The sequence below is a fragment of the Catharus ustulatus genome, chromosome 14 (genome assembly GCF_009819885.2).
Source record: "Catharus ustulatus isolate bCatUst1 chromosome 14, bCatUst1.pri.v2, whole genome shotgun sequence".
NCBI lineage: Eukaryota > Metazoa > Chordata > Aves > Passeriformes > Turdidae > Catharus > Catharus ustulatus.
Genome location: NC_046234.1, coordinates 9,083,792 through 9,096,187, shown reverse-complemented (window position 1 = coordinate 9,096,187; position 12,396 = coordinate 9,083,792). Strand labels below are relative to the sequence as shown.

At 37.9% G+C, this 12,396-nt stretch overlaps 1 long non-coding RNA gene across 1 annotated transcript; it reads right to left on the bottom strand.

Annotated features, from left to right (window-relative positions):
* Nucleotides 1–263: 263 nt before the first annotated feature.
* On the bottom strand, nt 264–10,264 carry LOC117002773. The gene is made up of 3 exons (XR_004419389.1): nt 10,116–10,264; nt 916–1,055; nt 264–347 (listed from the first exon to the last, which is right to left on the bottom strand). It is a non-coding gene; the product is annotated as an uncharacterized LOC117002773 (long non-coding RNA).
* Nucleotides 10,265–12,396: the final 2,132 nt, after the last annotated feature.

Genomic DNA, 12,396 nt, shown 5'->3' with positions numbered 1-12,396 from the left:
TAAGGAATAAGGGGGGCAAATTTTATTTTTTTTTTAATAAATGGATGAAGTGTTTAAGTTACTGAATGTTGCACTCCCAAGCTGTTATTCAAATGCACTGTGAGTGAAAGGGTGCATGATGATTGTTCTTTGTGGACTAGTTTCCATATGTTCAATACTCAAAAAAGAAATATTCTTCTACATCAAGTTTGAATGCTTAGACTTCTGTCACAACAATTTAGCTGTTGTGTGGTGGAAATGATAATTTATCTTACCTTGCCCTAGCTGATTCTGGAGTCATCCTGTTTCTGTGAATGTGTTCAAAGTTTCAGTGTCACAAATCAGATGTTCATAACAAGCCCTCTTTACTATGGACAAGAGAGAATAAAGTCTGTCTATTTTATTGAATAATATACTGTTTATCACTGAATACTGCTTGCTGTTTGAATAATACCAACAGGATGAGAACCATAGAAGCAAGGTACTGCTGTAAACCTCCAAATACAAGGAAGCCAATCAGAAGAAGTTTCCATTTTCTCCAAACAACATTCCCATTTCATCACTGGCAGACACAATTCAAGGCAGCCATCACAGGCATAATACAGCTCCTCCAGCTATGAAAATGGAGTTTGGGGGGAAAAAAAAGAGAGATGCAAAACCACAGATCTTGCATCTAGCTCTCCTTATTTCTGATGTTCTTCCTATTGTAATAAAAATTAAAAAAAAAAAAAAATTATAGTTTGCAACACAGGTCACATGTAAAGCTATGCTAATTTAAAAAACTGGAGCACCTAATACAAGATAATTTTGCAGTTATTAAGTACTCACTGAACTCTAATTTCAAAACCAAAATTTTTGCTATGCATAAAGGATAGAGTATTTCTGTATTTAGTGAAATGGATAATTAGCTGAATGCTCAGTAAATAGCAAGCTTACCCTTGACTCTCCTTGCCACTCTTTGCCTGCTTAGCAGCCATTTATGGATTCTTGACTAATAACCAGTTGAGCTCTGGGTTCACTCCTTGACAGCTCAGGTTGCCTGACATTTCTCAGTTGCTCTGCACTGATGTATGCTGCTGAAAAACAAACAGATAAACCAATTCTGGGTTTTTGTGATCATTTCCCAGTCCTTATTTTTACCAATTAAAATTACTTCTTTAAGACTTACAGCCCAGAAATCCCATGTTCCCTGACATGTCAGGCAGTGATTCAGTTCAGAGAGAGAGGCAATTCATCCAGAAAGCCCAGCCTGACACAATCAAATTCATCTTGTCAAAGTCCAGCTAATCACAACCCTGCACTTAATCACTTCAGCTTTTTCAGATAATTACAGACAGCATTACGTTTGAGGATTCTTGAAAAGCTCAATATAACCCAGTATTCAAATAACCCAGATCACAGCTTGTTCATCAACTTGATGCTGCTTTCTACAAATACATCACTTGTCATTAAGAATGGTGTCATAATTTGATATACAAAGTTTCTGAGAACTTGCTTACATTCTGCAAGTTCCTTGGACAGACATCAATGTCCTGGGGATGTTGGAAATGCCTGTGCATTTCTGATGTTAATTTTTGCATGTATAATTTTAAAATGGCATTCTTCAACTGTTGTACATCCATGCATAAGATCAATAAACGCATCTCTGCTTTTGAGAAAGTTCTCAATTTGTGACGCTTCTTGATGAGCTAGCTAAAATTATGCATCTAATTATTTATTTTTTTGGACAGGATCTAAGAGTTAAGTGTTGTCCACTGTTGCAACTGTTTTCAGAAAAGAGGGCAGACTGAACACCGAGCTAAACAAAGCTTAGTCTACTATCACACTTTCTTCTACAAATATCAATCCATCCAAGCCTCCATTGGGCCACTTCATTCAAAGTCACCTTGGCCCTAATGTTATATTATATATGCAGTGCAAATTATTGCTCCTTTTCCCTGCTTTTCAGAGTTATGAATGAGTGGGAGACATTTTCCATTAAAAATTTAAACCAGGCAGAATGTCATGAGTGTGAGATGAAAGTAAGGTTGCTCAGAAAGCACTGGAGTAGATGAGGGAAATCTCCTGGCAGGAACGCCGTGCCCTGTGGAGAGGGGAGAGCAATATCAAGCCGCAGCACTCCTTTATTTACAGGGCATGCAGCCACTTTTGAAGGAAAGCAAATGAAAACTGTGCAGCCCCTCAGCAGGAGTCTCTCCAAGGCTCTGGGTGTTTTGCAGCTCCAAGGGTGGTGCAAATGCCATCCCCACCGATTTCAGCAGACACCCAGGGTGGCCAGGCTGGCCTGTGCTGTTCAGGGCTAACAGCTGCTTCTAGCCCCAGCTGCCTCCATTTCCCCTTTGTGGAAATACTGGAAATCCCCACACATCTCATGAAAATAGAGTGGAGTTTTGCTGGCTTTAGGGATTTGTAGCACTTTAACTTCTGCTTTCCAGTAGTCCTGCTAACCAGACACAGATGATAGGAAAAAACACATGATAGGAAAGCCCCTAAATGCTCTCATTAAGACATTCCTATGATTTTTCCATTATTTAATGGAGACAATAATTTTTAAAAATCCAGCTATTTTCAGTTTATTCTAAAAAAAATTATTCTTTCAAAGCTTGCTTTCCTTCAAAGAGAATTTCCATTTCTCCTGAGGATTATTTTTTAAATCAAGTATTATTAAATAATATTAAATCTGTTCATTTGCAAAGAAAATAATTAAAGTCACACTAGATATAAGAAGAGAAGGCTGACTGATTGGACCTTTTAATTAAATGATTAACACTAGTCAGAAACAACACAGTGAAATGACAAAGGAATAATGACCTTTTTATGTCTTCACTAAGAATGGAAACAGGGCACCATCAGCATTTACATATTTTCAAATTTTTGAAAGTAAGGTAAGTTATAGAACCACTCAGCTCAGAAATAATTTATACTTACAACCTTCCAAGTTCAGTATCTATATGTGGAATACATAGTCTGCTCAGTGCATGGAAAAACAGCTATTCTCAAAAGTGACCAAGAGGAAAAAGGTCAGCCTGTCATATTTTACTAGTATTTGTCCTAAAGTCGACAAAGTGCATTCCTTTGAAATGGATACTCTGCTTCAGTGACTCTGTCAAAGTCATTATAAAAGGAAGTTGCCAAAGTGTTAAACTATAAACAGGACGTCAGTGAAGCCGCGAATATTTAACACTGAAAGTGACAGACAGTGTAGGGCCTTCTTGCCTAGCTATAGCTCCACTCTTACAAAAATAAAGTTAGAAATAAAAAAAAATGAGAGCGGACATGTCTGCACATAATATGAGAGCTGGTTGAAACAATAAAAGTAATTTATTTTTTTTAAGACTTCTCTAACTTTCTGTATTTTGAATTATAGCTTTCAAATTGAATTAATCCCAGCTTGAACAATAGGTTAAGATCTTCACGTTATCTGAACACAGCGAATTTACAAGTGGTGAGTATTTACACCCTGAATAAAGCAGAGATAATGCAAAATTTAAATAGAAGTGTTTTGATCTTTGTGGGGTTTGGGGTTTTTTCCCCAGCTTTGTGGGTTATTCCTTAAATAAACTATACAGGCTTGAGGCACACAATGACATTCAGTGGTGTCTGTGTCTGTGGTAGCTATATAGCAAATAGCTCTGAAATGTATACCACTAAATATATAGTCTGCTTCTGCAATTTGCTTGTAAACCAAATCGGAGGAAAGAGTGCATCACATGGTGAGCTGCATTTTTATTCAGATCCTCTGATCCACTCATATTCTTCCCACGCAGCACATCTAATCTACTACCCAGAATTTTGTTCTATGCTGCTTTCTATGACTGAATAAGACTAAGACTACAAGTTCTGGCCATATTTTTGGATGCACACCGAGTTCTAACAGAAGCCTAAACTGCACTTCTATTGTCTTTGCTAACACCTGGCCCTTCAGCTGTGATCAAGGGCAAAATCAATCCAGTACCTGAGACACCTTTCCCAAGAGGCTTTGCTCTGCATTAACAGAGAAGGAAACTCAAGGATGTTGAGACTTTTCCATCACCTCTTAATAACCAAGTCATTAAAACGCATGGCCTTGCTATGGATCACCTAGAGCCTCTTTATTATCCATTATCTTGTCCCAGATTTTAGCTGTACGTTGTTTGGACTCCTATGTTTATTTTGATCACCCATTTTCCATTCTTTATCACATGACAGTGATATGTATCTACCTTCCTAAGTTTGAATACCAGTAAAACAACTACAAGAAGTATACACATCTGTATTTTTATAACACTAATAGGCTACATTTCATGGTTTGTTTTTGTTTCCTTACCTGTTTTCTATTGACAAAGAAGTAACTTCTGCTTCATCAGAATAATTTCAAATATAGGAAAATATATACAGGAAAAATATTTCAATTTTATTTCATTTAAACCACATTCTTTGAAGGCAGCAGCACATAGTTGTATGTCTTCAAAATCCATCCGAACACAAGAGTGAAATGAGCTGTACAGATGTTCTATATAAAGATAAATCAGTAAAAGCTCTACTTAAAAAGCTCTGCCACATCTGACTTTCAGTCTTATTTCCACTGCCACCTTACATTGATAAAGCATTTTCAACTGACACAACAACCAATTCATTTCTATTTTGTATTTTTATAGTTATTTCCTGCTAGGACAAAACAAGGTCAATAATATAAACAGTGTAGCTAAAAATGCAAAAAGCCTGAGGGATTCTGTGAAGTCAGACACTGCAGCATCAGGGACAATACATCTCTGTTTAAGTGAGCTCACATGCAGACATTTTGTTTCTCAACTGTTTAACCATCAGGACAGTTAAAAAAAAAAGACTATAGTCCTTTGCTATTTTAAGATTATTTCCAGTATGCTGCTTTGAGAATTTCACCAAGATGACAACTTCTTGCCAGTGCCAACAGGATTATCAGCTTTTGTGGATTTTTTTTGACCTCTGCAACAACTATGCATGAAGAAGAAAAGAAAAATAAACTTACTTCTTTATTTCTAACTTATCAGGTTTTTGTTATCTAACCCTGAAGTGAAAGGAATTCTATGCACTTTCCCACATTTGTTTCTCATCTTTGCAAATCCCAGTGGCTCCACAGTCTCAAATGTGAGATAATCTGTAGATCAATGAGGTGGATGTAAAACTCTTGCTAAGCCATGTTTTCCCAGCTGGGGGTAAATTCACTTGCCTGTATGTAAAATTTCCTAATTAGAAATGTCAGGTTTCTGTTAAAAGCTTCCAGAAATTGATGCTGAGCTCTACAAAAAGTTAACTATTCCATAGCTGTGTCTTATTTGACTCATCAGGAGAAACTTTCCCATATTATTCATAATTAGGGCTGTAGTAGCAGAAGAATTTCAGCATTTTACTAGGTTAGGGGATTTCTGCCTATCAGCCATAACAGCCCTGGAAATGTGCCCCAGGAGCACCACAGCACTGGTGCTGGGCACTGCCCAGGCTCTGGCCATTGTGGAGGGCAGTTGCTTAATTCACAGAGGCTCTCCACACCCCAAATCCAGTTTGAAGAGAAAAATTAGGAAAACCTTTGATTGCTAGCCCACCGATATAAGCTGCAATATTGCTCAGCTCAGACAGAGGCAGAGGAGTCCAAACTCTGTAATCTCAGGTTAGAGAAACTGGAAGAAAAATCTGGGGTTCTTTCAGTGCTTAAATTTTACATCCTTTCCATTTGTGATGGATCTATTGAAATTCTGATTTCAGTATGAGACTGATAAAGGTAATATAATATACTAAAAACTTCTATCCTGTCCTCCACTTATGGACTTTTCATCACATAATATAGTTGTAGTCTGGATGGGTTTTTGCAATGTTACTATATTTCCTGGCTGTTGCTATAATTGGAAGACATTTTAGAATAAAGGCACAGTTACAAGTAACAGCAATTTTCCTATGTTAAAACTCTATTATTTGGTAAAATTGCAGAATGTTGATGTTGGTGGAGGTAGGAAATGTCTTTAAATATTTGCACAGTGCTAGAGTCCTGACTCGGCACCCTAGCTGATGCCACTTATGTATGCACAAACCATTAACAAGTTCATTGAAACAGAGGTGATACCAAAGCCTTGAGTAAGCAGGGTGTAGTGCCAGAATCATGGCCATAGCTTTCTTTTACCCTTATTTATATCGGAGGAGGTTTTGTCATGATAAAACATGATGTGTAGCATCTGTAAATGAAAATCATTTTAAATATGTAGAGACAAATTCAAGACACAATAGCCATATTCCACTTCAACAAAAAAAGTAAATTTGGATTTGTGTTCTCAGTTAAGCTGAAAATAAATAAGAGAAAGAAAATAAGAAACTATTGACAAAGGTTACCACAGTGCTCAGTCAGATATTTTCTGAACTGCAAGCCAGAGAGTGAACCTGGCAATATAAGCTATATTATGAGTTGATCTTGAACATTTGGCCTAAATGTAAAAAAATATTCTTAAACTTGGACAGATTCAGCTCTCTGCAATAAACATTCAGGGCAAAAGAAAGCTCAGAACCCAACATAGCTGGCCTTTGCCCCATGCTACTGCCAACCCCACATCTAAAACCCAAGAAACCTAGTAAGAAGCCTTATTTCTGCCTGTTTATCCAAAGAGAAATCATGACATTTACCCAAACAAATATTGCCAGAGGTCACCTGCACCTTTTTTTGTACGTCTGAGCTTGCTCATATAATGTCAGTAATTGTCCTCCCGGGTTAGGCTGATAGCTGTGACACAATCTGAGATTCACTCCTACGTGCAGAGTTCTGGTTATTGCCATGATTAGGTGGTGAATGAGTACAGGGGTTCAGTGCCATTCTCTCCTTATGAGCAATCAAACAGCTCTACTGCATTCTTCATACAATGACGGGAAAGCTCAAACTTGTGGTCATACTTTCTCTCCCCATAAGAAATAAAAAACATGGAGGAGAGGGAAAAAAGTTAAATCAGTGTGGGTTTTTTCCACACTTTAAATTAAGTAACTGACTAAAATATAATGTCTCTACCGTGTTGTGAAATTGCTTTCAAATAATGAGAAGACATGAAAGTGGATGCCACAATAAGTGAAGTGTTTCCCAGGAAGACAGCAGTTTCATTACAGGAAGAAAAAATAAACACATCTTGGGAAAGCATATATACTTGGACTGTAAACAGGGGTCTGAAGGATTTTTGAAAGGCTCACCATCTGATTCCAGTGCTCATACATAACAAATATCATTTTTTTCCTGTTTTATTTGAACCGTACATAATGGCTACTTATGGTGTTTCAAAGACAACAGAATAATTGAAGAAAAAACTGAGTGAGATCATCTGTGAAGTTTCCATTTAAGAAAAACCTTCTAAAACCTCCCCTTAAAAGAACAAAAGTTAGGTGGTCTTCAGTGACAGTAATTAAGGGAGACCCTTCTTCTCTCATCATTCTATAAGCAGATTATGGTTACAGTAGAAAAGTAAATAAAGTAAGTATTCCTTCACAGAGTGCAGAATGAACATGTGGCACTCGGAGAGCAGGGCACAGTCACTCCTGGGAAAGGCAGCAGGGGACATCAATGATCCCCACAGCAACACCAGTGCAGGAGGAGCAGGTACTCACTGGTGGTTCTGGTGACAGGTGATTGTCACAGGAACTGAAAGAGGGAATCCCCAAAGAATGCTGTGAAACTACCTCTGAAACACCAGTATCAGATGTCTGCCAAAGCTGCATATTGACAGTGTTATTGTCTATGTCATTTCTGCTCATTAGATTACTGCATGTCTGAGGTTTTTTCCTTTAAATAGGGGCTTTCCCCAATCCCAACTCTAAATAAATGAGAACAGAAAACGCTCTGTGCTAAGAAGTAAAGAGCTGATGAGTTCAGGAAATGACCCATTAGTTTGCTAGGAATAAAATACCGCAGAACAAGACACAACATTTTCATCCTTTTCTTTGCAAGGGTGGAGTGCCAGCAGCACCTGTCTGCTGCCCAGCACATGGCCAGCTGTGGGAGCAGCAGTGGGCAGGAAGCTCAGCAGATGTTCAGCCTTCTTGGGCACTTGGAGCTCAACACAGACATCCTCTCCAGCAGAATGAAATCAGCAGGTCGCACCTCGGTGCTGCAAACAACACGTTGTGCTGAGCAGTGAAAGAGCTACCAGGGCTCCCCTGCTGCAGGAGGGATGATGGATTTGAGCATGGCAATCACTCAGCCAACAAAAAACTAACAAAAAAATAACTCTTTCCTCTTCATCTCGAACAAAAAATTTCTCACATTCTTTCAGATTCCTGTTAAACTAAAGCATGATCTATGAGTCATTGTGACAAACAATGGAAAATTTTACATTGTCAAAAAGTTATTCTGAAACTTGGGACAAATATGCAATTTGGGAAACTAATTCTCACTTTTCACCTGCACTTTTCATAGATTTTAATTAGATATCTATCATTCTCATAATCACTACTGTAATTACAGGGAGTTATGGGATGCTGAAAGTGGTTCTTTGTTATTTGAAGTTAAAAGTAAAAAAAAAGAGAATTTTTTAGAAACCTCAAGCTCTTGCACTGTCAGCAACCTCTTGCTCTTTTAGATCATGGGAAGTTCTGACAAACTCTGCTGGGACCAAGTTGCATCTGTACAAATCAGGACTTGGGCTGGCCTTTTGCTATTGCAAGAATTAATCCTACACAGCCAACTTTTCCCCACAATTTGCCTGCAGGTACACACTGCAGTTACTTTCCATCACTAAAATACAGATGCTTACATGAACAGTGTACAGAAAAAAATAGAAGATAACTCTGAGCACAATCAAATTTGTTAAACTCTGCTAAATTCAAGAGAAGTGACAGTGCACATGTGATTTTGGGCTCTCTGCTAAAATGACTCATTTAAATTGGATTTAATAATAAACAGAAAACAAACCTTTTGATATGGATATGCCACTCACCTCATCTTGCACATGACAGACTGGATGAAAAATGAGCCTCACTTTGCAGTGTACAGCCACATTTGCTGTACATTTCCAGCATTTATGTAGAAACATCCTTTACTTGACCTAAATCAATCCTCTGGAAGCAAACCATACCAGCAGCTTTACATTGAAGTATAAAATGAGTATTTTTATTAAAGGCTTTAAATAATGGATATTACTGAATATAGCCTGCCCTCCTACTATCACACAGACAGAGAATACTTTGCTAAAGGGCACCATGGGCTCTTTAAACTGCACAGGGAATTTTACACTATAAGGCAAAAAAATAGCTAGTCATTCTGACAGTATGAAAATGGCACAGTTCTTTTGATTTTAACATAATTGTTGTGCTCTTAAATAGAATAACAGCCCTAAGTTAAATAATGGAGGTCATTTGAAGGGTCCGCATACTTCGCTTTTCTTCTGGGAAAAAAATAAAAATTTGGAAGCCTTGTGTCTGTCTATTCATAGAAACTGAAAATCACCCTTATAGCCACAAGGGAGTCAAAACATCCCAAGTCATTACTTCACTAACTTTGATTTGTTTCTAGCTAATGGAGTTTTAAAAAATTTTAACTACTTACCATGATATTCTGTACCAGTCATTCATTCTCAAAAATCAGTGTGTCACCAGGCAGTTGTGCCATTACCCACAGAACTCAGAGGCTATTTTTCCTCTTTCATCAGAACTGCAGAGATTCAGTCTGGTGACTTAAAAACCTAAGTAAGCCTAATAAGAAAATTAAAGTTTTCCAGAACAATGACTAAATCACTCTAAAATATTAATTCCTCCAACAGGAAGCTTATTCCAACACAAAACATTGAGTTTGATTGAGCACTGAAGAAACCCAGTGCAATATCTCTCGCTAGCCAAAATCCAACCTGCTTCAGTGAATTACCATCAGCACACATTATTTGTTGCATTGAGAAACCTTAGTTATTAAATGGCCCAGAGCTGCTGCTGTGGCAACTCTTAGAGCTGAGACCACTCACACAGACAGACCTTTGGGCTGGGAGATAAGATTATTCATCTATTATGAAAATGCAAAAAAAACCCCAAAAAACCTCAATATCATTAGCCTAATAGAGACTAAAAAATAGGAGAATACTCTAGATTCAGGTGTGAGGCACTAATTTGAAGGTAATTTAGTTTCAACTCGCTATGAATATTACTTCTGGAAGTAACACACTTACTTCATTCTAGCCCATGCTGGGAAAAACGAGGAGATCTCATGATCCAGAGACATTTCTTTGTGTCCTTAAAGCCATCTGAGCTTTGGGGATACACACAGAAAACTTGAGCTCAATACTAAATATTGTCTAGGTCAACTGTACAAGTCCAATATTGTTCCTGAAAAGAGAAAATAACAAATGATTTCTTAAAGCAGTCACTGCTTTTTAAAAATTTTTATTCCCTTTCCTAAGGGAACATGATTAAGCAGATATTAATCCACTAAAATTTCAAATGAAAAATGCAGCTTTTAACATAGATTTAATAATAATTATTTTGATATAAATGTATTAGAAAAGAAATATTATCCACATTTATTCTTTAACCAGAGTTTAGTCACTCACGATTCCTCTAAATAAAAGCATATTCTGGCTGTAGCTTTCTATATTCTTACCTTTGTTTGGCACTGTGCTGTGGAGCAAATAGATTGAGAGATGCAGTAATACACATAACCTTTATCTTAGCTCTTATCACAAGGAAAATAGTTACTGTTGCCATGGTTGTTTGGTCAATCTGTCACCCCATATCAGCATTATTATTATTCACACCCGATAAGAAGGTATCTTCAGAAAAAAAGATGGGGGGAAGTAAAGCAAAATGCTTTGTAGAAGGCAGCCCAATTCTCATCTAATCTCTTTTAAAAAATCTGCTGTGCTAATGGTATCCTGTGTGCCTATCATTGAAATCATATGAGACTTCAAATAAGAGTAAAGATAAGTAGAAAATCATGAAAAATAGAAATCAGTGCAGTTTTTCTGATTATAGTGATGTTTAGATTTTTATTTGTAAGCCACCAAGAAGGTACTTTCAAGGTCAGGAAAATAAAAAAAAAAAGTTTAAAAAAACAGGTATGATTTTCAAGTACGTCTAAGCTGCATTAAGTCTCTGAACTATTGCTCTACAATCTGAAACCAATCCCATATGAGACTATTATTTCTCAGCATCTTGTTAGTCCTACTTTGCACATGACCTTGTGAACTACTAATCTTCCTGAACAACTACACTCAGCCCTAAAGGCACATCAACAACCTTTACAGTTAGACTTGAAAATTTAAATTAAATTTTGTTTCAGACACAGCTGTACAAAGCAGGTGTTTCAAAGTATTCCTACAAGGTAAACTTTTAGAAAGTTCAACAATATAAAGAGTGGAATAGGTGAGCCTGAACAAAATTAAACAACCACTGCAAAAAACCTGAGCTCAGACACAAGCATGAAGTATTTTTTATTCCCAGATTTCCTAGTAGTGGAGATGGCATCCCCCCTCTGTGAGGACCAGAGGGGTTTACATAAGTCTCCCATTAAGCACAAACACGTTCTAGACCACTAATGCATACTGACAAGATGCTTTCTGCTGCTCTCTTTCCTCCCTTATCCATTTTTCACACAACTACTCAGAGCCAAACGTTGGTTATTCATCTCTGCTCTAAGGAAGGTGAAGGTGCAGCACAGCCCTGGGACCTGTCCTTACCACAGACCCCTTCTGGTGCCCACCATCTCCCCATGATCTCATCAACTCTTGTCTTTACTCTCATGGTCCAAGAACTTGGAAAATGTCAGCAGGCCTGGTCCTGTTTGCTGGGAAGCTCCAGAACTTCCCAGATACCCTCCCTGTGGAGCTAACTGCACTGTGGATATTTACTGTGCAGCTGTTGCCCATCCCTTGCTAAACCAGCCACACATGCTGAGTTGGTAAATAAGAAAAGAAGCTTTATTGCCTATTGTAAAAGCCCAGATGAGAAACTGGCACACTCTTACCTTCAGCATCAGACTTGCTTAACACCCCACTAAACACTGCTCACAGGGAGCCAGGGAACAGTGACACTGTTCTGTGAACACTTCTCTGTTCAGCAGTTTCTTCATCTTCAGCCCTTCTCTGCATCCACCAGGCAGGTGCTGATGCACTCTGCTCATCCAGCTACATCCACAGCAAGGCACAGGAGGTTGCTAAAGGAGTCTATCTTCCAAAATATTCATTTGTTCTGCTGTCTTCAGGAAATAGAATGCCTGCTCCTGCCCTTGCAGGTGTAATGGAACCAGTATTTTATCTGTTGGCTTCACTGTGAAAGGGTGAGAAAGGTTGCTTTGTTCCATCCTAAGGATAAGGGACAAAAACTGCGCATGCAAACCACTGATTTGTGCCTATTTTTGGAGATAAACAAGTACCTATAAATAAAAGTAGGCTTACTTAAAACTGGTGGCAATGTGTGTTCTTTCTGGTGTTTTAAGACAGATCTCTTTTGTTT